This window comes from Dama dama, chromosome 19 (assembly GCF_033118175.1).
Source record: "Dama dama isolate Ldn47 chromosome 19, ASM3311817v1, whole genome shotgun sequence".
In the NCBI taxonomy this organism is placed as follows: domain Eukaryota; kingdom Metazoa; phylum Chordata; class Mammalia; order Artiodactyla; family Cervidae; genus Dama; species Dama dama.
The window spans coordinates 88775754-88799323 of record NC_083699.1 but is presented as its reverse complement, the minus strand read 5'-3'; the positions used below and the strand labels follow the sequence as shown (position 1 = coordinate 88799323).

At 41.9% G+C, this 23570-nt stretch overlaps 1 protein-coding gene across 1 annotated transcript in view; it reads right to left on the bottom strand.

The window, feature by feature from the left end:
- The window catches only part of CLSTN2 (calsyntenin 2), a 728679-nt gene that overhangs the window by 456234 nt on the left and 248875 nt on the right, over positions 1–23570 (bottom strand). The window lies entirely within an intron of this gene.

The window sequence follows — 23570 nt, the reverse complement described above, 5'->3', positions numbered from 1 at the left end:
GGACTCTGTGTAGTACACCCAGACTTGCTTACACGTTGCCCATGAATCGTTCTCTTGTTTCATGTTTCTGTGACTCTCCCTCAGAACTCTAACTCCTAAAGGGCAGCGAACCTCTGTCAGTGGAGATAAAAAGAAGAGCTCTGGATTTTCCTAATGATCACAAAACACAGGGCACAAAACAACCACTAGGGGCCTAAGACCCATCAAACAGCAGTGAAATTCCACTAGGATTAAGGTTAGGTGGGGCAAACCAAGTTTCAGAAGATCAGAGACATTTATATTCTGTTCTGAGTAGTTCAACAGTCCTTCCAAATCACCAGGACTACAGACATAAAAGTTTCATCTAGCCACTAGCTCTAGCTGAACATATCACAGGTTACTTAAAGAGCAATTTATTTTTAATAGAAAAATTGATTCTAGAATGAAACATGAAGTAGCCTTTTTTTTTGGTAGTAGACTAATCTTTTATTTTTAGTTTTTTTTTTTTTTTCATTTATTTTTACTAGTTGGAGGCTAATTACTTTACAATATTGAAGTGGGTTCTGTCATACATTGACATGAATCAGCCATGGAGTTACATGTATTCCCCATCCTGATCCTCCCTCCCACCTGGTGCACTGGGAAGACCCAGAGGAATCGGGTGGAGAGAGATCATAGTCTTAAATGTAGGAGCTAAAATTACAAAACCTCTAAAAAAAAGTATAGGAAAAAATCCTGAGTATCCTTAGGTTAGGTGAAGATTTATTAGAAGGGACAAAAGCAAGTATGAATTATAAAAGATAAAGTTGATTCATTCAACTTTATAAAAGAACTAGGAGAAAACATTAAATAAGCATATCTCATAAAGGGCTTGTATCCAAATTTTAGAAAGAGCTCATACAAAACAAAGACAAATAATCTGTTTTCAAAAGGGCAAAAATGTGAATACACTTATCACCAGAGCAAATACATAAACAGCAAATAAGAATGAGACGAGATAGTCAGCATTAATAGCTATCTGAGATATGTAAGCTAAAGCCACTGTGGGATATCACCATGTCACTGCTAGAATGGTTAAAATGAGACTGACAATACCAAGTTGTGATGAAGATGTAAAGCAATTGAATCTCACCCGTTGCTGGTAAAGAATGTAAAATAATAAAATCACTTTGAAAACAGTTTAGCAATTCCTTATAAAATGGCTCAGCAGCTCCATTCCTAGTATTTACCCAAGAGAAATGAAAACATAAATTACATAAAAACCCTTGCAGGTAAACGTTCATAGACTTTTTGTTCAGAATAGTGCCAAAGTGGAAACTAAAGTGGCCATCAACTAGCAAATGGATAAACAAATTGCAATATATCCATATAATGGACACCTACTCAGCAATGAAAAGAAATCAACAACTGATCCAGATGACAAAATAGGTGAATCTCCAAAGTATTTCACTGGTGAAATGAAAGAAGTCGGACACAAAAGACTGCATGCTATGTGATGCCATTCATATGACATTCTAGAAGATGCCAATTGGGACAAATAACAGATCAGTAATTGCTAGAGTCCGCTTGCCAAGGAGTACAAGGAACTTTCCGGGATGACGGAACTATTCTGTATCTCAGTTGTGGTGATGGTTACACCTCTGTGTGCCTTGTTGAAACTTACCAATATGCATATTTAAAAAGAGTGAAGTGTATTGTGTGTAAATTATACTTCAATAAATATGGGAAAACAACAAAGTCCTTATCCTCAAGGGACTCAGAGTAGAAGAGGATCCGTGATACCAGGATAGTAAGAGATAAGTAAGAAGAGGAAAAGAAGAGTGCTTTGGAAAAAGAGAGGAGAAGCACTCATCCAACCATGGTAATCCAGAATTAACTCCTGGAGAAAGCAGATTCGAAGTCAAAAGCAGGAGGAATTAAGCAGGGATACAGGATATGGAGGGTCTCAAGCAAAGGAACATTGCATGGGCAAGGACTCAATGGTAAAGCTACACCATGGGGAGTGGGTGGAGGGAGGAATATGATTAGTTACATTTGGTTGCAGGCTACAGTTTGAGGGGCAAGGCCAGCCAAGAGGCAGGACTGATGGATATCATCTACATCAACTAGGGATTATTGTCTTGCACACAATCATCCAGGAACTGCCTCCAAACTCTGTCTTCAAGCTACACTGGAGAACCATCTCTTCTCCAGAAAGGAGTAATAGATACTGACACTGGTGTCTTGGCCATAATTTCCTATTTAATCTCTTCCCTTCCCTGACAAATGTTTTGCCTTTGTATTTCAATAGACCGAGGCCAGTCAGCACACGCTTTGCTCCATTTGGTTGTAATTTCAGAACAGACTTCTCATCAGTTCTTCATAAGACAACGTCCCTGTTGGCTGTACAACTCCTCTCAAGGTTGAACTCTGTCCTTTCCACAGCATTTCAGCCTCTGGAAAATGCCTGCATCTTTGCATCTATATAGGGGAAACACCAGTGTGATATTTCTGCTCCATTTACACAGAAATTAGGTCTTGCACCCCGCCCCCCCCCCACCATGCACCCTTAACTAGAGCACAGATGCACCCTGAGAATACTCCTTGGCTCTTGTCTCTCTGCTTCCACCTCTGAAACACTGCATTAACACTCAATCCAAGCTCCAGTGCCAAGTGGTTGATGATTCATTCTTTGAATCTTCCTACTTATACCCTACAGTTGACCCTCTAGCCATTGCTAGGCTCCTTGAACCTCAGAACTACAATACTTCCTCCTGGGTAAAAGTGAATTGTGAGTAAAAACACACCATACTGCTTGCAAAATGCTCCAGTGAGGTTAACTACATCCTAGTAAACAGGTCACTCTAATTACAGATTGTTCTTTTGCTTCTTCTGTCCAATTTCCCCTCTGACTTCATCCCCTGGTAGAGCTGCCTAGACCAGGGAATTTGTGAGTGGAGTAGGCTGCGCCAATTAATTGGATCTTTAAACTTTCATTTAAGAGGCTGAGAAACTATAATGTGTTTGGTAATGGGCACTTAAGGTGAAAGTTCATAAGGAGTTGGGGCTGGTGTTCATGTAGTGATCACCCAACCCAACATTTAGAAGGAGCTGGAAAGCTATTAAAATCCAAGAAAGCTAATCAGCCAGGAGACAGAGAATCTGGGAGCCAACATACAGAGAGAAGAGAAGTACCCTAAGAGGCTGCAGGGGATATACAGGCTGCTCCCCACTCCTGTTCTCCTGTCCAGGACCTGCTCATCACACCTTCACTAACTTGCCAGCCTGCTGCAGGGTGTCTGAGGCTGACAAGTGAAGCCTTTCAGTAATTCTTTCCCCAACCATCATTTTTGAAAATTTGTACTAGTTTGAGTGGGTGTCTGTTCTTACAATAAAATGCTTCCTAACTACCATAAATGTCATAGCATTTCAAAAAGTATTTTTATTCCTTGCTTGGAAGTGAGGGTGGGATAGGATCTCTGTCTCAGTGGAAGTAAGCCGCCTAAGGGCAAATCTGGTCCTGTGCTTCCCTGCCTCGGGTCCATCAGCAGTTCTCCTGCTCTCCAACCACAAGATCATGGAAGCCACCCAAAGACTCTGGCTCCCTCCATGACCCATGGCGTTGCCCTCATGGTATTGACTACCCCTCTCCTCACACTCCTTTCTCCTGGCTTCTGTCTGTTCATCCTCCCAGATGTAACACCAGCCCCACCTCCTCCAGTGGTCCTCCTCTGAACCCCTCATCCTCCTGTACTGCCTGCTCTCAGGTTACAGGATTGCTGCATTGCCATTAGCTGGTTCCTTGCCTCTCCTTCCCCCAATTCATGGAGAGGGAGCATCCTAGTCACAATGATGTCCACAGGTCCTGGCACAATGCCCAGCACCTTGACAAATGAAGTCAGCATTCCTTTGCTTTCCCGGCGCCTCCAACGCCTAAAGCAATTAGCAGCACTTTAGTTCCAATGAGCAAGTATTCTGACATCACCCAAATAGAAAGAGGGTGTGTCTCTCAAAACAGGGTGGAATTTGCCATCACTTAATTAGTGGCAATATATATCTCTTGCTAGAGAATTAGAGAGTTTTAAATGCAAATCCCATGTGTGTGACACACATAGAAAGGTTCACAAAAGATGAATCTTAAGTTACACTGTTTTAATTGGGTTGAAAAAGTGAGGAAGAGATGGTTGAGTCATTAATCCTTATCTACTTGATGGCTGCAATCAGTGAGAGTGGACCAGTGCTTTCCTTCCCTTCCTCTCTCCTTTTAATAGGGACAGAGTAAAGGGACAAAGCAGATCATTTAATAGTTAATCTCATTAGAAGATCTAAGTAGAGAAAAAAAAAAAGTATGGGAAACCCCTGTGAGTTAATGATTATTCAAGAAAGCAAGTTTGCTTAACCACAAAACCAAGTAGGCTTGCTTAGCAACAAAACTCTGCAATAGAAGCAAGAGACATGCCCCAAATAGTAAAACAATGGTGGCATGAGACCCACATCCTGCCCAATAAGCTAAGTTAATGACCCCTAGGATATGCTCTCTGCACACATTAAAAAGCAATAATTTATGGAAAAGCGACATTTAAAAGTCAAAGACCCTCATTGTACTGAGACCTGAAATAATTTTTCCACAGTGCCATGACAGTCCTGGCTTGATCATGGACCAGGAACAAAACAACTCCTTTATCCAACCTGGGAGAGGAGCTGATGGTGGAAGCATGACATCTACTCAAGAATGAGGAAGAAGGTGGTTTCTTCCCTCTCCCTACTCTTCCTTTGATCATAAAACTGTAGCCCACTAAGTTCTCGGCATGGCACCCCCTCGCTCACCTACCTGTAAGCCTCACAAGCATCCTATTCTAATAAATCACTTCTTATCCATCATCTTGCCTCTCACTGAACTCTTTCTGTGCTGAGACATAAAGGACTGGAGCTCCTCATAGTCCCCCTATCCCTGAAAATGCCACCTCATGGTTTCACTTTCCTTCTGTCCATCTTTCCATACATGTATCCACCATTCCTATTTTTCCTTTCTTTCCATGTGTCATTTGCTATCCATAAATACTCAATTGTTTAGAGTGTGGGTTATCTCAAAGTCATGAACTAAATTTCCCCAGCCTGAGGATGACCCATATACCACTATTCCAGTGCATACCAGCATGTGGATCAGGAGAAAGGCTAGCAAGCTCTGTGTGTGTACAGGAGAATTGTAGAATCTCCCAAAAGTGAGATTTTTCAGTTGTCTCTAAAGAAGCCATCCAAATAAAGCCAATTACCCAAAGGTTGCCCTAAGACAGACCTTGAGATTGGGTTCGGGGCTTAATGCCATGGTCCTGACACTATGTAACTAACAGGTTATCTTAGTCCATTCTTTCAATCTGCCTAGACCTCTGCTTGCCCTCCTTTATACAATGGAGGTAATACCAATCTCACAGGGTTATTGGGAATGTTGACTAAAAACTTATTCACAACTTAAAAGTTCAGAATTATGTTTTATTCTGTAGGAATTTTTAGGACATCAAACCCAGGAGGCAGCATCTCAAGTAACCCTGAAAGGGACTACCCTTGTGGTCCAGTAGTTACGACTCTGCACTTCCAATATAAGGAATAAGGGTTCACCTCCTAGTTGGGGAACTAAGATTCTCACATGCTATGTGGTGTAGTCAAAAAAAAAAAATAAAAATACTATCCAGTCAAGTCACCCTGAGAGAATTGTTCTCAGGAGGCAAGGGGGAAAGCCAGGAAACATAGGAGTTTTGCAACAAAGGGCAGGTAGTCAGAGCATCAGAAGATTACTCTCAATTAAAGGTGATTAATTAAACCACATATCTCAAGTGAAGAAATTTAGCGCTCTTCTATGCATAGAAGAATGCAAGAGTCTAGACTCACTGACATCATTCCTTTGATATGCACCTCAGCTCTCTGGGGCCAGTGTCCTGTGCTTTCTCCTCCTGAGTTTCCCCAGGGAGCACCTTAGGGAGGTGGGTGCAGTCTGATAGCTGCTAGTGGCAGGTGCTCTTTCCTTCCTGAGCTTCCTTAGGGCTTGCTGGCTCAAGTTGGAGGGCTGCATCACTGATGACTCTGACATCTTTGTTTACTGATACGGCAGGCAATATTCCACTTAACAGGAGGAAGATAAAACAAGGTGCCAGATCAGAGCTGACTCAGTGGAGATGAGCATCTTAAAGGTCCCCAGCAGAGGCCCTTTTGATTCTGAATCTCAACACCCACAGCCTGTCAAGACCCACATGGGACCCAGCATGCCCCCAGACAGGCAATGTCCTAATCACCCAGTAAGTCGAGTGGTGGGCTGGAAGATTAGATTAAGTCTCAGAAGAAGATTGGGAGCCCAATCAAGAAAAAAATCTTTTAGAATAGGAATGTGGCAGGAGGAAGATGCCCTCCAACCCAGGGGTAAGTGGGGTAAGTTCATTCCCTATGGACAGAAACTCCAAAATGTCAATAGCAGGACAATTGAAGGAGAAGGCTGGACCCTGCTCAGATAAGAGATAAGAGACCACAAATTTCTAATTCTCAAAGTCAAGGAAACCCTCCCAACTAGAAAGTTCCTTGGAGGTAAAAAGGGGAATGATTCCAAGCCTACCAACCCATAGGCCTCTTTGGTGGAATCCATCTTGGCTGAGGGGCTCTGGTATACATGAGAGGATCCTGAGATATACCATATATGGACTCAGAACCAGGAAAATCAAAATGATTAGTCCAAGAAAACCCAGAAGAAATGCTGCATATAAGTGAATTAAATTACCACAAGGGTGAGACTCTGAGTCCACCATGTGTCTATGCACTTTTTCCCTCCAAATAAACACTTTGCTTGTTTCCCTGCTTTCCATCTTCATGAGAATTCTTTTCTGCAAAACTGAAGGGCCAAGGCCTTTTCACTGACCACTGGTCTAATGGTTAAGATTTGGTGCCCTCATCACCCCAACCTGACCTCAGCCTCTAGCTGAGAACCAAAACCCTGCTTCAAGCCACTGCAGGCTGAGGCCACCCGAGATCAAGAAGATGAGGGGAAGAGACTGTGAAGGTTTAATGTTCCATCAATTGCTAGAGCCAACTTGCTTTTCCACACAAAATGTGTTACCTACTGAACAACATTATTGGACTGAAGTGTGCACTAAATTGTTATATCTATAATTCCCCAAGATTGTTATTACTTCAATATCTCATCCTTCACTGCATTTTAAGCATCTCTAACCCCTAAAACTAGCCTGTAACTTACTTTGGAATTGATGCTACTAAATATAACTGTCTACACCTCTTTCTGTAATTGCTGTTGTTCAACCATAATCACCATGTAACCAATCAGGAATGGCCATTCTGGAGGGCCTACTATGTGCCAGACTTTATAGCTGTGATCTCATTAAATCCTTCCAACTGCCCCTGTGAGGGTTGCAAGGACGCCATTTCATAGATGATGTCATGGAGGCTCAGGAAGCTTCAGGAAATCATACAAGGTCATGGTCTCTAAGAAGAACTGAGATTCCCATTTCCTGGGTCATTCCTCTTCCAACCAGAGGTCAATGCAGCAGCACATATTTGTTTCCATTCCAACCCTGGGGGTTGAGTCTTGGATCAAGTGCTCTGAGTAGACACAGAGTTCTCCAGAACAGCTAGAGTTCTCCAGAGACATAGAACCAGTGGGAGACAGAGATCTAGAGACAGATAAAGAGGTAGAGATATACACATACATATACAGATATATACACATGTGCATCTATATATATATATATATATATATATATATATATATATATATATATATATATATATATATATGCATGTATGTATGTAAATGAAAGTGAAGTGAACGTGAAAGTTGCTCAGTCATGTCTGACTCTTTGTGACCCAATGGATTATACACTTCATGGAATTCTCCAGGCCAGAATACTGGAGTGGGTAGCCTTTCCCTTCTCCAGGGGATCTTTCCAACCCAGAGATCGAACCCAGGTCTCCCGCATTGTGGGCAGATTCTTTACCAGCTGAGCCACAAGGGAAGCCTATGTATGTATATATATACATATAAAGGAATTGGCTCACAAAATTGTGGGAACTGGAAAGTCTGAAATCCATGAGGTAGGCCTGCAGGCTGGAAGCTCAATCAGGAGTTAATGCTGCAGTCTTGAGGCAGTCTTGGGCTTCCCTGGTGGCTCAGACGGTAAAGAATCTGCCTGCAGTGTAGGAGACCTGGGTTCAATCCCTGGGTTGGGAAGATCCTCTGGAGAAAGAAATAGCTACCCACTCTAGTATTCTTGCCTGGAGAATTCCATGGACAGAGGAGCCTGGTGAGCTACAGTCCATGGGTCCCAAAGAATCAGACATGATTGAGCAACTAACACACACACACACACACACACACACACACACACTTGAGGCAGAATGCTCTTAAAGCCTTTCATCTGATTGGATGAGGCCACCCACATTATTGAGGATCATCTCCTCTACTTAAAATCAACTGCCTGTAGACATTAACCACATCTCCAAACTGCCTTCACATCAACACCTAGATGAGTGTTTCATTGAATAACTAGGTATTATCACCCAGCCAAATGGAAACATAAAACAACCATCATACTCACTGAAGGATCTTTTAAAATGTTATATTCAAAATGAGTGAGTAGACTGGATGCAGCAGTGCAAATTCCTTTTAACCTCAGATAGAAACATCAAATTCTTGTTTTTCTATTGGAAAACTAATAAATAAAACCTTTGTGGCTTTTGCTATCAACTTCGTTCTACAGGGTAGCAAATGTGCGGTACATTTTTATTGCAAATTCCATTTCATGCCTTTGATCCCAAGATGTTCAGAACAATGAATGGCAATTATCTGGTTTACAGTATATTCACTACAAAATGTTCACCTGGTTCTCAGTGCTTCTGAAAGAAAGCACTGGCAGGTCAGTTTCACTTCTTATTTATGTGGATGGTTATCTGCATTTCTTCAGCTCTGGCTCCTTCTCAGGAAGTTGTGGAATACCAGAAGTAGAGGGTAGGCAAGAAAAGCCTCCTTTCCACCACCACCAAACACACAGTCACCATAAAGCCGCAAGCCAAATGCCCTAAGTCACTCTCATGATCAGCCCTGAGTATCAAGGTACCTGAGAAGGTGGTCTATTTGCATTCAAATTTAATTATATGCTCAGCTCAGGCACCACTGACTCAGGAAAGCATTTTCTGACTCCCTGTTCCTCTCCAACCTGAAAAACACTGCCAAACTGAATTAGCTCTCTCCTTGTCCTCCCATAGCCCCCTGCCTATCCCAAGCACATCAATGACTAGACCAGGTTGTAAATACCATTTTGTGTCTTTCCACTACTTGTGGAAATATGCCTGTATCTCTAACCCTAGTACATCAGTTCTTGAAGTATAGCCCAGGAACCCTGAGGGGTCCCTGAGACTCTTTTTGAGATTCACAAGGTCAAACCTATTTTCATGCAGTACTAAGATACTATTTGCTGTCTTTTCTTTCACTCTCTCTGCAGTTTTCCAGAGGCTATATAAGAGGTACCATAACAGATTAAATCCAGAAACAGATATGAGAATTTAGCTGTCTTCTAATAAGCCAGACATTTGCAAAAATGTAAAACAATAGTACACTCCTCATTATTTAAAAATTTTGGATAATGTCATTCTTTTTTTAATAAAAAGTATGCCATTTTCATCAATATGTGATAGTTTTTTTAATTATTTTAACTAAGTTAACAATAATATGTTAGATTTTATTACCTCTAATTACTAATGAAATAAATAGTAATAGGTGTGATCCACAAAAATGAAAGCTCAGGGGATGTTAATGATATTTAAGAATGCTACAGTGGAGACTTCCCTGGGTGGTCCAGTGGTTAAGAATTTGCTTTCCAATGCAGGGGACACTGGTTTGATCCCTGGTGGAGGAACCAAGATCCCACATGCCACAGGGCAACTAAATCAGCACACCCAACTAGAGAAAGCCCATATGCTGCAGGCAAGACTCAGTGCAGTCTTAAGTTTAAAAATAAATAAATAAATAAAAATAATGTCACAGTGTTCTGAGACCAAAGAGTTGGCTGTGAGACCTGGCAGTGGACTTAAAACATAGAACCTACTACTCACATAAGAATAAAAGGTGTGAGCAGAGGAACTGAGGGGAGAGAGAACAAAGAGACAGAGTTGAGGGAAGGAAGAAAGAATACCTAAACTTGTCAAGGACAGATTCACATAATCAATTCTTAGATTCAACTTAGCTGGGGGAAAGTCCATTAACATGGTGACAAGATCAATCTTTTCTCTGGTTCTGAAAGACAAGCAACAGCTTGACTCAGCAGTTTGCACAGCAATTGTTGCAATGCAATGAAGGTAACAAAGCCTCTGATTTTTCTGGAAAAAAGAAAGAGGAGCATCCTCTCTTGCTGTGTGAACTTGAACACATGCTGTCAAGAGAATAACTGTCTGAAATTACAATCCTTACATCACTTGCAACATGGTTGAAGAAACTGCCATAAAAAGAAACAAACTTCATAAATCATTCCTACAAAAGGTATCAAAAGTTAAACACATCATGATGAATTTCTGAAATAAATCTGGACTCTGAATTTTCAGAGAGTTGGAGAGGCAATCATTGTACCTCAATAGAGAAATCATGATCTCAGCAATTTTACAGGGTAACTCCACTACTAAGGTATCAATTTCTCCTGGAGGTAAGTAGAACAGGTCTTTGGCAACTGGAAGAGTCTGTCAATGTTTAAGGCACCCTTCTCAAAAGAAATGTAAGGGATTTCTGATCTGATGATTTCCAAGTTCCCTGAGGACCTGGTATGTGGCAGGTACCCAACAAATGTAATTAAAAGATCAATGAATGAGTACGCTCTTAGTGTCGATTATCTGCACAAAGACCCAGGTAGCACTCTACATGGAATCACTATTCCTTTATAATTATAAATTTTCTTAACCAAGATTTCTAGTTTGAACATATTTACTTCTGAATATGAACAATTTACTTCTTTGATGAACAATGCACAAAAATAGGGGAAAACAACAGAAGGGGAAAGACTAGAGATCTCTTCAGGAAAACTGGAAATATCAAGGGAACATTTCACCAAAAGATGGGCACAATAAAGGACAGAAATGGTAGAAACCTAGCAGATATAGACAAGATCAAGAAGAGATAGAATACACAGAAGAACTGTACAGAAAAGATCTTAATGAAGCAGATAACCATGATGGTGTGGTCAGTTACCCAGGGCCAGACATTCTGGAGTGTGAAGTCAAGTGGGCCTTAAGAAACACTGCTGTCAATAAAGCTAGTGGATTCAATGGAATTCCAGTAGGGCTATTTGAAACTCTAAAAGCTGATGCTATTAAAGTGTTGCATTCAATATGTCAGCAAATCTAGAAGACCCAGCAGTGACCACAGGATAGGCAAAGGTCAATCCTCATCTGAAGAATGTTCAAACCAAACATTCAAAACTCAAAACAATTGCACTATTCTCTCATACTAGTAAGGTCATGCTTACACTTTTGCATGCTAGGCTTCAGTATTACCTGAACCAAGAACTTCCACACGTCCAAGCTGGGTTTAGAAAAGGCAGAGGAACCAGAAATCAAATTGCCAACATTTGCTGAATCATAGAGGAAGCAAGAGAATTCCAGAAAACCATCTACCTCTGTTTCATCGACTACGCTAAAGCCTTTGACTGTGTGGATCGTAACAAACTCTGGAAATCTCTTAAAGAGATAGGGATATCAGACCATCTTACTTGTCTCCTGAGACACCTGTAGGTGGGTCAAGAAGCAACAGTTAGAATCCTGTATGGAACAACTGATTGGTTTAGGATTGAGAAAGGAGTATGACAGGGCTGTCTGCTGCCACCTAGTTTGTTTAACCTGTATGCTGAACACATCATGAGACATGCCGGGCTGTGTCTGTTACAAGATGGATCAAGGTAGGTGGGAGAAATATCAACAACTTCAGATATGTAGATGATACCACCCTAATGGCAGAAAGTGAAGAAGAACTTCTTGATGACAGGGTGAAGAAGGAGAGTGAAAAAGCCAGGTTAAAACTATTAAAAAAGCTAAGATCATGGCATCCAGCCCCATTACTTCATGGCAAATAAAAGGGGCAAAGGTGGGAGCAGTGACAGATTTCCTCTTCCTAGGCTCTAAAATCACTGCACACATTGACTGCAGCCATGAAATCAGAAGATGATTGATTCATGGCAGGAAAGCTATGAAAAACCTAGACAATGTGTTGAAAAACAGAGACATCATTCTGCCAACAAAGGTCTATATAGTCAAGGCTATGATCTTCCCAATGGTCATATATGGTTATGAGAGCTGGACCATAAAGAAGGCAGGGCACCAAAGAATTGATGCCTTCAAACTGTGGTGCTGCAGAAGACTCCTGAGAGTCCCCTGGACAGCAAGGAGATCAAACCAGTCAATCTGAAAAGACATAAACTCTGAATACACATTGGAAAGACTGATGCTAAAGCTGAAGTTCTAGTATTTTGATTACCTGATGTGAACAGCTAACTCCCTGGAAAAGTCCCTGATGCTTGGAAATACTGAGGGCAGAAGGAGAAGAGGGTATCAGAGGATGAGATGGCTGGATGGCATCACTGATGCAATGAACATGAACTTGGGCAAATTTTGGGAGATGGTGAGGGATAGGGAGACCTGGCGTGCTGCAGTCCATGGGGTCACAAAGAGTTGAACATGACTTGGCAACTGAACAACAACTTCTGAGTAACTTTGGTTGATCAAGAGAATGTTGGTTTCACATACACTGACATTACTTCTAGGGACAACTAAACAAGGAAGAAATAAATAAAAACAAAGAAGATTGATGGACAGGTAGATAAAGGAAATTGGCAGAAGATAAACAACAGCCTAGAACAGTTCAGTATGGAAAGAGAATTCAATGGAATTGAGAAAGGAAGGTCCCAGGAGGATCTCTGACTTATGAAATCTAATTGTCACAGAACATTTGGTGGGGAACAAGAAACACATATTATCTGTAACAAAGCACATAAATGTATGAGCAATGAACTGATTTAGGGTTGGGAAAGTCTACAAGATTCTTATGAGTACAGAATGATAAATGGAATTAATTGTGCAGAGTTCATCATACTGAATTTAAGATGGGTATCATGCTATTGATAGTGTATTATTTGCAGTGCTGCATATTAGTGAAAATGGAGAGATTTATTTTTAAAAGTTACATATTAATTCCGAATATCATTTTATCATATCCTTTTTTAAAAATGAGGATTGAATTTCTCAACAGTGATGTTTCCTCCCATTGTACATTTCCAAGAACTCAATCTACTTCACAAAGGGCATGGGAAAGACCTCCCCTGCTGCCCTGTTGGCATATGACCCTTGTCTTTTCTGAAGTCAGCAAGATGTGCTGGTTCAGGTCCTCCAAGACACAGATACCAAGACCCAAGATGGGACTCAGTGTGTAAGTCAATGTATGGCAAAAACGACTACAATATAAAAAAAAGAAGAAGAAGAAAAGAATTTTATAAGGGAACATGTAGATTTGACCTTAGTGCAAATGTATTCCCAGTGAAGGAGAAAGGAAAGGTTGGATGAAAGTGTCTCATACTTCTAAGTATTTAATTCTTTTTGTTGCTATGGTAAATGGTATTGTTTCCTTAATTTCTCTTTCTGTTTTCTCATTGTTAGTGTATAGGAATGCAAGGGATTTCTGTGTGTTAATTTTATATCCTGAAACTTTACTATATTCATTAATTAGCTCTAGTAATTTTCTGGTAGAGTCTTTAGGGTTTTCTATGTAGAGGATCATGTCATCTGCAAACAGTGAGAGTTTCACTTCTTCTTTTCCTATCTGGATTCCTTTTATTTCTTTTTCTGCTCTGATTGCTGTGGCCAAAACTTCCAAAACGATGTTGAATAGTAGTGGGGAGAGTGGGCACCCTTGTCTTATTCCTGATTTTAGGGGAAATGTCTTCAATTTTTCACCATTGAGGATAATGTTTGCTGTGGGTCTGTCATATATAGTTTTTATTATGTTGAGGTATGTTCCTTCTATTCCAGCTTTCTGGAGAGTTTATCATAAATGGATGTTGAATTTTGTTAAAGGCTTTTTCTGCATCTATTGAGATAATCATATGGTTTTTATCTTTCAATTTGTTAATGTGGTGTATTACATTGATTGATTTGTGGATATTAAAGAATCCTTGCATTCCTGGGATAAAGCCAAGTGGGATAAAGCCCACTTGGTCATGATGTATGATCTTTTTAATATGTTGTTGGATTGTTTGCTAGAATTTTGTTAAGGATTTTTGCATCTATGTTCATCAGTGCTATTGGCCTGTAGTTTTCTTTTCTTGTGGCATCTTTGTCATGGATTGGAAGAATCAATATTGTGAAAATGAGTATACTACCCAAAGCAATCTATAGATTCAATGCAATTCCTATCAAGCTACCAACAGTATTCTTCACAGAACTAGAACAAATAATTTCACAATTTGTATGGAAATACAAAAAACCTTGAATAGCCAAAGCAATCTTGAGAAAGAAGAATGGAACTGGAGGAATCAACCTGCCTGACTTCAGGCTCTACTACAAAGCCATAGACATTAAGACAGTATGGTACTGGCACAAAGACAGAAATATAGATCAATGGAACAGAATAGAAAGCCCAGAGATAAATCCACGTACCTATGGACACCTTATCTTTGACAAAGGAGGCAAGAAGACACAATGGAAAAAAACCTCTTTAACAAATGGTGCTGGGAAAACTGGTCAACCACTTGTAAAAGAAGAAACTAGAACACCTTCTAACACCATACACAAAAATAAACTCAAAATGGATTAGAGATCTAAATGTAAGACCAGAAACTATAAAACTCCTAGAGGAGAACATAGGCAAAACACTCTCCGACATAAATCACAGCAGGATCCTCTATGATCCACCTCCCAGAATATTGGAAATAAAAACAAAAATAAACAAATGGGACCTAATGAAACTTAAAAGCTTTTGCACAACAAAGGAAATTATAAGCAAGGTGAAAAGACAGCCTTCAGAATGGGAGAAAATAATAGCAAATGAAGCAACAGACAAAGGATTAATCTCAAAAATATACAAGCAACTCCTGCAGCTCAATTCCAGAAAAATAAATGACCCAATCAAAAAATGGGCCAAAGATCTAAACAGACATTTCTCCAAAGAAGACATACAGATGGCTAACAAACACATGAAAAGATGCTCAACATCACTCATTATCACAGAAATGCAAATCAACACCACAATGAGGTACCATTACACGCCAGTCAGAATGACTGCTATCCAAAAGTCTACAAGCAATAAATGCTGGAGAGGGTGTGGAGAAAAGGGAACCCTCTTACACTGTTGGTGGGAATGCAAACTAGTACAGCCACTATGGAAAACAGTGTGGAGATTCCTTAAAAAACTGGAAATAGAACTGCCATATGACCCAGCAATCCCACTCCTGGGCATACACACCGAGGAAACCAGATCTGAAAGAGACACGTGCACCCCAATGTTCATCGCAGCACTGTTTATAATAGCCAGGACATGGAAGCAACCTAGATGCCCATCAGCAGATGAATAGACAAGGAAGCTGTGGTATATATACACCATGGAATATTACTCAGACTTTAAAAAGAATTCATTTGAATCAGTTCTAAGGAGATGGATGAAACTGGAGCCCATTATACAGAGTGAAGTAAGCCAGAAAGATAAAGACCAATACAGTATACTAACGCATAATCATGGAATTTAAAAAGATAGTAACGGTAACCCTATATGCAAAACAGAAAAAGAGACAGAGATGTACAGAACAGACTTTTGGACTCTGTGGGAGAAGGCGAGGGTGGGATGTTCTGAGAGAATAGCATCAAAACAAGTATACTATCAAGGGTGAAACAGATCACCATCCCAGGTTGGATGCATGAGACAAGTGCTCAGGACTGGTGCACTGGGAGGACCCAGAGGGATGGGATGGAGAGGGAGGCAGGAGGGGGGGATCAGGAAGGGGAACACACGTAAATCTGTGGCTGATTCATGTCAATGTATAGCAAAAACCACTACAATATTGTAAAGTAATTAGCCTCCAACTAATAAAAATAAATGAAAAAAAAATAAAAACCAAAAACAACAACAACAACAAAAAGTGTCTCATACTCTCCTGCAGTCTATGTGGGACTATACAAAGCCAAAGCCTTTGGGCTTCCTCCTCAAGCCAAAGTGGGCATGTCTCCCAGGATACTTAGTGTCCCCCAGTTTCCCCACACTCCATAGGAATAACTGATGGAAGATATGGCCAGATATTCAATTCCTAGCCCCTGGTTTTGTGAGAAAGGAAGGGCAAGGATGTTTAGCTTCTGAATCTGCTACTTGCTCATGTCTTAAAGATGAGCCCCTTACCAGGTATAATTTACCATTCCCATTCAGATGTCCAGTAAGCCCTTCCTTCTGGCTGCCACTTAAAAACAGGAAACAACTTTTAATTTCTTCCCCAGACATGCTCCTCACCAAAAGAGCACCATCTCAGAAAACGGCACCATTATAGATGCTCAAGCTAAAACCCCAAGAGGTGCCTTGATTCCTGTCTTTTTTTTTCCATTTATTAGTTGGAGGCTAATTACTTTACAATACTGTAGTGGTTTTTGCCATACGTTGACATGAATCAGCCATGGATTTACATGTATTCCTGTCTTTTCCTAACCAACAGTCCTTTCATATACACATAGAATCCATCAGCAGGTTCTGCCATTTCTACATCAACATATTAGAATGTGGATGGAACCTCTCTTCCTTCTACCTGCCATGATCCTATCCCCAGTCAATACCATCCTTTGCCTGAGCCTCTGCAAGAACTCTCAACTTTAACTTTGTGTTTTCACTCTTCTCCCCTATAAACCATTTTCCACTAAAGCAGGCCATGGCTATTTCTGCTGAGATCCTCTCAAAGCAGACCATCACACTTGGAATAAAGTTCCAGTTTTCTCCCATGATCTATTAGGGCCAGCCCTAACTCATCTACCATAACCTTTTCTCCCCCTCGATGCCCCACCCACAGTGGTTTCCTTTTTATTAATTAAATTTACCAAACTGAGTCCTACCTGCGGTACTGATCTTCCCACTGTGTGGAATACCTTGCCCCAACAGCATGACTAGTTCCTTCCCATCACCTCAAAGAGCCCCTTCCTGATGACTTCATCCCAACTATCTCTCCCTGCCCCCACAACCCATCCTTTAGTCTTTCCATCACAGAAACCACATCGGCATCACCTTCTGCAAGACTCTGTGACTGTCTGCCCTCTCCAGAAAGGGCGCCCTGTCTCATTTGCCCTCCACTGTTTCTTCTGAGCTGAGACAGTGTCTGGCCCAGGATAGGCTCTGATAAATACATGCTCAGTCAGTGAATAAACTGGAACCATCAGGACTGTCAGTGACGTCAAGGAAGTCTCCTTCTTCTTTAATTTTTTAATTGGAGGAAAATAGCTCTACAACGCCATGCTGGGTTTCTGCTGTACAATAGTCGTAATGATATATTTATATACATACCCTCCCTGAGGCCTCCCTCACCTCCCCCCATCCCACCCTTCTAAGTCATCGCAGAGCACCAGGGTGAGCTCTCTGCTACACAGCATAGTTTTCCACTAGTTATCTATTTTACACGTGGTAGTATGTACATGTCAATGCTACTCTCTCAGTTTGTTCCACCTTCTCCTTCTATTAATGCAGAAATATGGAATCTAGAGAAATGGCGCCAATGAACCTGTTTGCAGGGAAGGAATGGAGACACAGATGTAGAGAACAGACTTGTAGACACAGTGAGGGAAGCTTCTGACACGAGGCCCCTCCTGTCAAGCCCATTCCTGGCTCAGCTCAGCTCCCTCCAGAAGCCCTGTCCCCCCACTGGTGTTCTCTCCCCCTCCCTGGCTGACATCCCAGCACTCTGCCTGCCCTCCCCACTGCCCTGCCCCCACCATCACCTGGCACCACTGGTGGGTGATGCTAAGACTTTCTTCATCTTCAGGCTCTCATTTTCATCCAGAGAGAATCTGAGAACTCCAAAGGCCTTTTAACCTCCAGAGGATATGGCTCTCAGAGGAGGAATTCAGGGGCGAGGTGATGATTTTGAGAATGACTTCTCTGATTCACCTGTGCTTTGACTTCTTTTTTTGTTTGTTTTTTTTTTTTTTTTATTTATACTTATTTATTCATTTGGCTGTGCTGCACAGCTTGCAGGATTTTAGTTCCTGGACAAGGGATTAAACCTGTGCTCCCTGCAGTGGAACTGAGGACCACTGGACCACCAGGAAGACACTTGATTTCCTCTTTAAGCCCTAATCCCAAACACACACAGGTATGCCCAGCCCTCACAGCTCTTTTGACAGCACCCACAGCCTGAGCTGGCAGAGGCCAGCAAACAGGGCTCACCCCAGCACTGGAGGGGGCAGGCCTGCTCTGTATGACTGCTAAGTAGACTGCTGAAGCCCCAGGCCAGAGCTCTGGCCATTTTCCCTCCACAGGGAGGTGACTCCAGGCCTGAAGAGTGACAAAGGCAGAGCATCCCCATGCTTTTGTGTAATTTATGTTTATAAGGGCCTGGCAGCCCCTTGTCTTCCCTGTGCCAATGGGCACACCTTCCTCCACCCCTACAGCTTTATAAAGCAGCTTCTGTCTACACAGGCTGAGGGACAGGATCCAGAAACAAAGCTGAGAGGGGCCATGGACCTGCCCCCTTCCCCAGCAGCGGAGGCTGAGACCTTGTCTCTTCCTCTACAGGAGTTTAACAAGCCCCATACCATGCGCTGGCATGCAGTTCTGAAATCCTCATAAACCAAGTTCTTGGACATGCCACACACACCAAGCAGGCACCCAAGCTCCACAGCCTTCATTCCCCCAGTCACAGGAGGATCCAGATTCCTTTGGGAAAATCTGAGCTAAAGTCAGTGCCGATGGGGACACTCCTTGGCTCCAGGGACTGTCCCCTGGGGTTGTACCTACCAGGCTCTCTTTCAATACCTGCTGGATTCATGAAGCATTTATGAATCTACACTGGCTACGAAGATTGCCTCTAACTCCACTGAGCATGGAGTGGGAGAAAATGGGATCTCCTATAGCACAAGGAAAGAGAACTAGCTATGAAAGTATAGCTTTATGATATGGGGGCTGCTTCATCCTGGGGGATGAAAGAGACAGTCGAGTCATCCCCCTGAAAATAACTTTCAAAATGGTTTCCAGCCACACATGGGGGCTGAACTAATGGAATGTGAACACTGATCGCCCATGTACATGGCGGAAGCAATAAGTAACAGTTTCACTCAACAAATATCTACTTAATGAGTAACTATTGTATGTGGGAGGAATGATGCTTGGTATTGGAGGGACAAAACTAAGGAAGTACACTGGTAATTAAATTGGGATCAGTGCCAAGAAGGACAAATACAGGATCCCAAGAGGATACATGTCAAGGGAAGTGACCTATTTTAAGCTGTTGGAGGGACCACTATTCAACAGAGACAGGTGAGCTGAGATCTGACATTTAAGAGAGACAGAACATTCCAAGAAGAGAGAATCACACAGGGAAAAACTGAGAGAAGCACAGCTGGTCAATGTGAGAAAGAATTACAAAGAAACAATCAAGTGTGCTTAGGATGATAATGGAGGCTTCTTCTTGGAGAAGTTCCCAATGACATAAGAAAATGAGAATAGGATTCAGAACTAACTATGTGATTGGGAGACTCAGATGTAATTTTGTAGAAACTTCAGCAGAAGGGAAGCTCAATAATGACCTTCAGGAGATGGAGACTGGAGCTCAGTTGGGTCTTGTATGATGAGCTGAGTAGGCAGAGTGGTGATGGAAGGTCAAAACCCTGCATGCCTACCTCCATGGCTCCCTTCTCGTTCATCTGTTAATTCATCTTTTACCGTACATATTATACATAATGTCCTGCACAGAAGTGACTCCTGTGCATCTGCTTTCCACCCCCACTACCTAGGCCAAACCCTGGTCCCTTAAGCATTCTCCCTACTGCGGGCAGAGTGACCTGTAAAATGCAGGTTGGTCCACGCCATCCCCTGCTCCCCTCCTTCTAGAAGCTCACTCTGTAAATAAAGATCATGCTCCTTAGCCTGGCCCAGGGTTTCTCATTCTATAATCTCCATATGCCTCTGACTTCTTCTCTCTCTCCAGCCCTGACTATAGCCCAGAGCTTCTCTCCCATCAATTCTCGAGTCTCTGGGGAATCCATCACTCTTGTCTCATGACCTTGTTTTGTGGACCAAAGGTATCCTCAAACCCCACATTCCCACACTACACCTACTCATGTATCTCTTTCACACATTCTCCTAAAGCTATATATATCTGTAAATGACTTTCCCAAAAAAAGATCACTATTCCTTCTAATCTTCTGAAGCCAAGCAGCTAAATGTCTAAACATTTATTGAGCACCTCTGTGTTTCCAAGCCCATGTCAGCCACCAAGAAAGGCATGGAGGCAGTCACGGGCCTTGCACTGATCACAATCTAATGTCAAATGACATCACCACCAGCAAAGAAGCCTTTTTAAGAAGGTGCAGGAGCTGCCATGTAAAACTAGATCCATGTTGTATGTCTGACTCTGCTGCTGCCATTCTTGGGCTGTTGTCATCTATGTTTCCACGAGTTGAGCACTTAGGCTACATGCCAGGAATGGTACCAGGCTCTGGTGGGAGTGGTTTCCTGGGAAGTAGACTCTAAGACATAGTTTACTGTGAAACATATTTTGTTAGCAGTGGCCTTGGGGTCACAGATGTGGAAGAGAAGGAAGAGAAGTAGGAAGGGCAGAGGGGAAAGTGATGCAGGCTCAGTGACCCCCTTCAGTGATGCTGTAGAGCTTTAATGGCCCCTTCTGCATTGTCCTGGGTTGAGCTGAAATAAATAGGACTTCACACTCTTGCATCCATCAGTCACTGGATGGGGGCCATTCCCAGGAAGGAACGTGATTCCTTTAGCTAAGGCAGGGCCTGAAGGGGCTGACAGCTGGAAGCTGTTTCTGTCAATAGTTCTCCCAGCAGTTGGGGCAACTGGTACTTTACTGAAGAGGAGTCTGGGTGACACAACATGGGGGTCACTACGTAGCTGCTTTCCATATCTCACTTTGGAAACTCATGACAACAACCTGAGCGGTAGATATTATTTACGTTTTACAGACAAGAAATTGAGACATGGAGAGAGTATTCTACGACCAAAGTTCTACAGTTGGATTTGAACTCAGTTCTGATTTTACAGCTTATGCTTGTTCACTGCCGTCTTCATTCCTACCAAGCAAGTGCCCCTCCCTAATCAGAGCCTGGGGTACAATAGACCAGGAGGACCTCCTCTTTACTGAGATAACCATGTGGATGAAGGTGGAAGCAGCATGTTCAGATAAGCCCAAGCACAAGTGGGCTGGATGTGTCTACTCACCTGTACCTGTTACTAGGATGGGGTCTCATCTAAGCCACAGTCAGGACCCTAGGGGATGGTACCAAGTCTAGGACTCATTGCTGTTCAGTCACTCAGTTGTGTCCAACTCTTTGTGACCCCATCGACTGCAGCTCTCTAGGCTTCCCTGTCCTTTGCCATCTCCTGGAGCTTGCTCAAACACATGTGCATTGACTCGGTGATGTCATCCAACCATCTCATCCTCTATCGTCCCCTTTTCCTCCTGCTTCAGTCTTTCCCAGCATCAGGGTCTTTTCTAATGAGTCAACTCTTCGCATCAGGTGGCCAAAGTATTGGTACTTCGGCTTCAGCATCAGTCCTTCCAATGAATATTCAGGACTGATTTCCTTTAGGATTGACTGGTTGGATTTCCTCATAGTCCAAGGGACTCTCAAGAGTCTTCTTCAGCATCAAAGTTTGAAGGCATCACTTCTTCAATGTTCAGCCTTCTTTATGGTCCAACTCTCATATCCGTACATGACTACTGGAAAAATCATAGCTTTGACTATGCGGACCTTTGTTGGCAAAGGGATGTCTCTGCTTTTTCATACGCTGTCTAGGTTTGTCACAGCTTTTCTTCCAAGGAACAAGAGTCTTTTAATTTCATGGCTGCAGTCACCATTTGCAGTGATTTTGGAGTCCAAGAAAATTCCCCATCTATTTGCCATGAAGTGATGGGACCGGATGCCATGATCTTCATTTTTTGAATGCTGAGTTTTAAGCCAGCTTTTTCACTCCTCTTTCTCCTTCATCAAGAGGCTCTTTAATTCCTCTTCACTTACTGCCATAAGGGTGCTGTCATCTGCATATCTGAGGTTATTGATATTTCTCCCTGCAATCTTGATTCTGGCTTGTACTTCATCCAGTCTGGTGTTTCACATGATGTATTCTGCATATAAGTTAAATAAGCAGGGTGACAATATACAGCCTTGATGTACTCCTTTGCCAATTTGGAAGCAGTCCATTGTTCCATGTCTGGTTTTATTGCTTTTTGACCTGAATACAGGAGGCAGGTAAGGTGGTCTTATATTCCCATCTTTTGAAGGATTTTCCACAGTTTGCTGTAATCCACACAGTCAAAGGCTTTATATTCAATGAAACAGAAATAGATGTTTTTTTCTGGAATTCTCTTGCTTTTTGTATGATCCAACAGATGTTGGAAACTTGATCTCTGGTTCCTCTGTCTTTTCTAAATCCAGCTTGAACATCTAGTTCTCAGTTCACCTACTGTTGAAGCCTCACTTGGAGAATTTTCAGCATTACTTTGCTAGTGTGTGAAATGAAAGCAATTGTGTGGTAGTTTTAAGATTTTTTTGGCATTGTCTTTCTTTGGGATTGGAATGAAAACTGACCTTTTCCAGTCCTGTGGCCACTGCTGAGTTTTACAAGTTTGCTGGTATATTGAGTGCAGCACTTTCACAGCATCATCTTTTAGGATTTGAAATAGTTCAGCTGGAATTCCATCACCTCCACTAGCTTTGTTTGTAGTGATGCTTTCTAAGGCCCACTTGACTTCACAGTCCAGGATGTCTGGTTCTTGGTGAGTGATCACAGCACTCTCTTTATCTGGGTCATTAAGATATCTTTTGTATAGTTCTGTGTATTCTTGCCACCTCTTCTTGATATCTTCTGTTTCTGTTAGGACCATACCGTTTCTGTCCTTTATTGAGCCCATCTTTGCATGAAATGTTCCCTTAGTATCTCTAATTTTCTTGAAGAGCTCTATAGTCTTTCCCATTCTATTGTTTTCCTCTAATTCTCTGCATTGATCAGTTAGGAATGCTTTCTTATCTCTCCTTGCTATTCTTTGGAACTCTGCATTCAGACGAGTATATCTTTCCTTTTCTCCTTTGCCTTTCACTTCTCTTCTTTTCTCAGCTATTCTTAAGGCCTCCTCAGACAACCATTTTGCCTATTTGCATTTCTTTTTCTTGGGAATGGTTTTGATCACTGCCTCCTGTACAATGTTACAAACTTTCATCCGTAGTTCTTCAGGCATTCTATCAGATCTAATCCCTTGAATCTATTTGTCACTTCCACTGTATAATTGTAAGGGATTTGATTTAGGTCATACTTGAATGGCCTAGTGGTTTTCCCTACTTTTCTTCAATTTAAGTCTGAATTTTGCAATAAGGAGTTCATGATC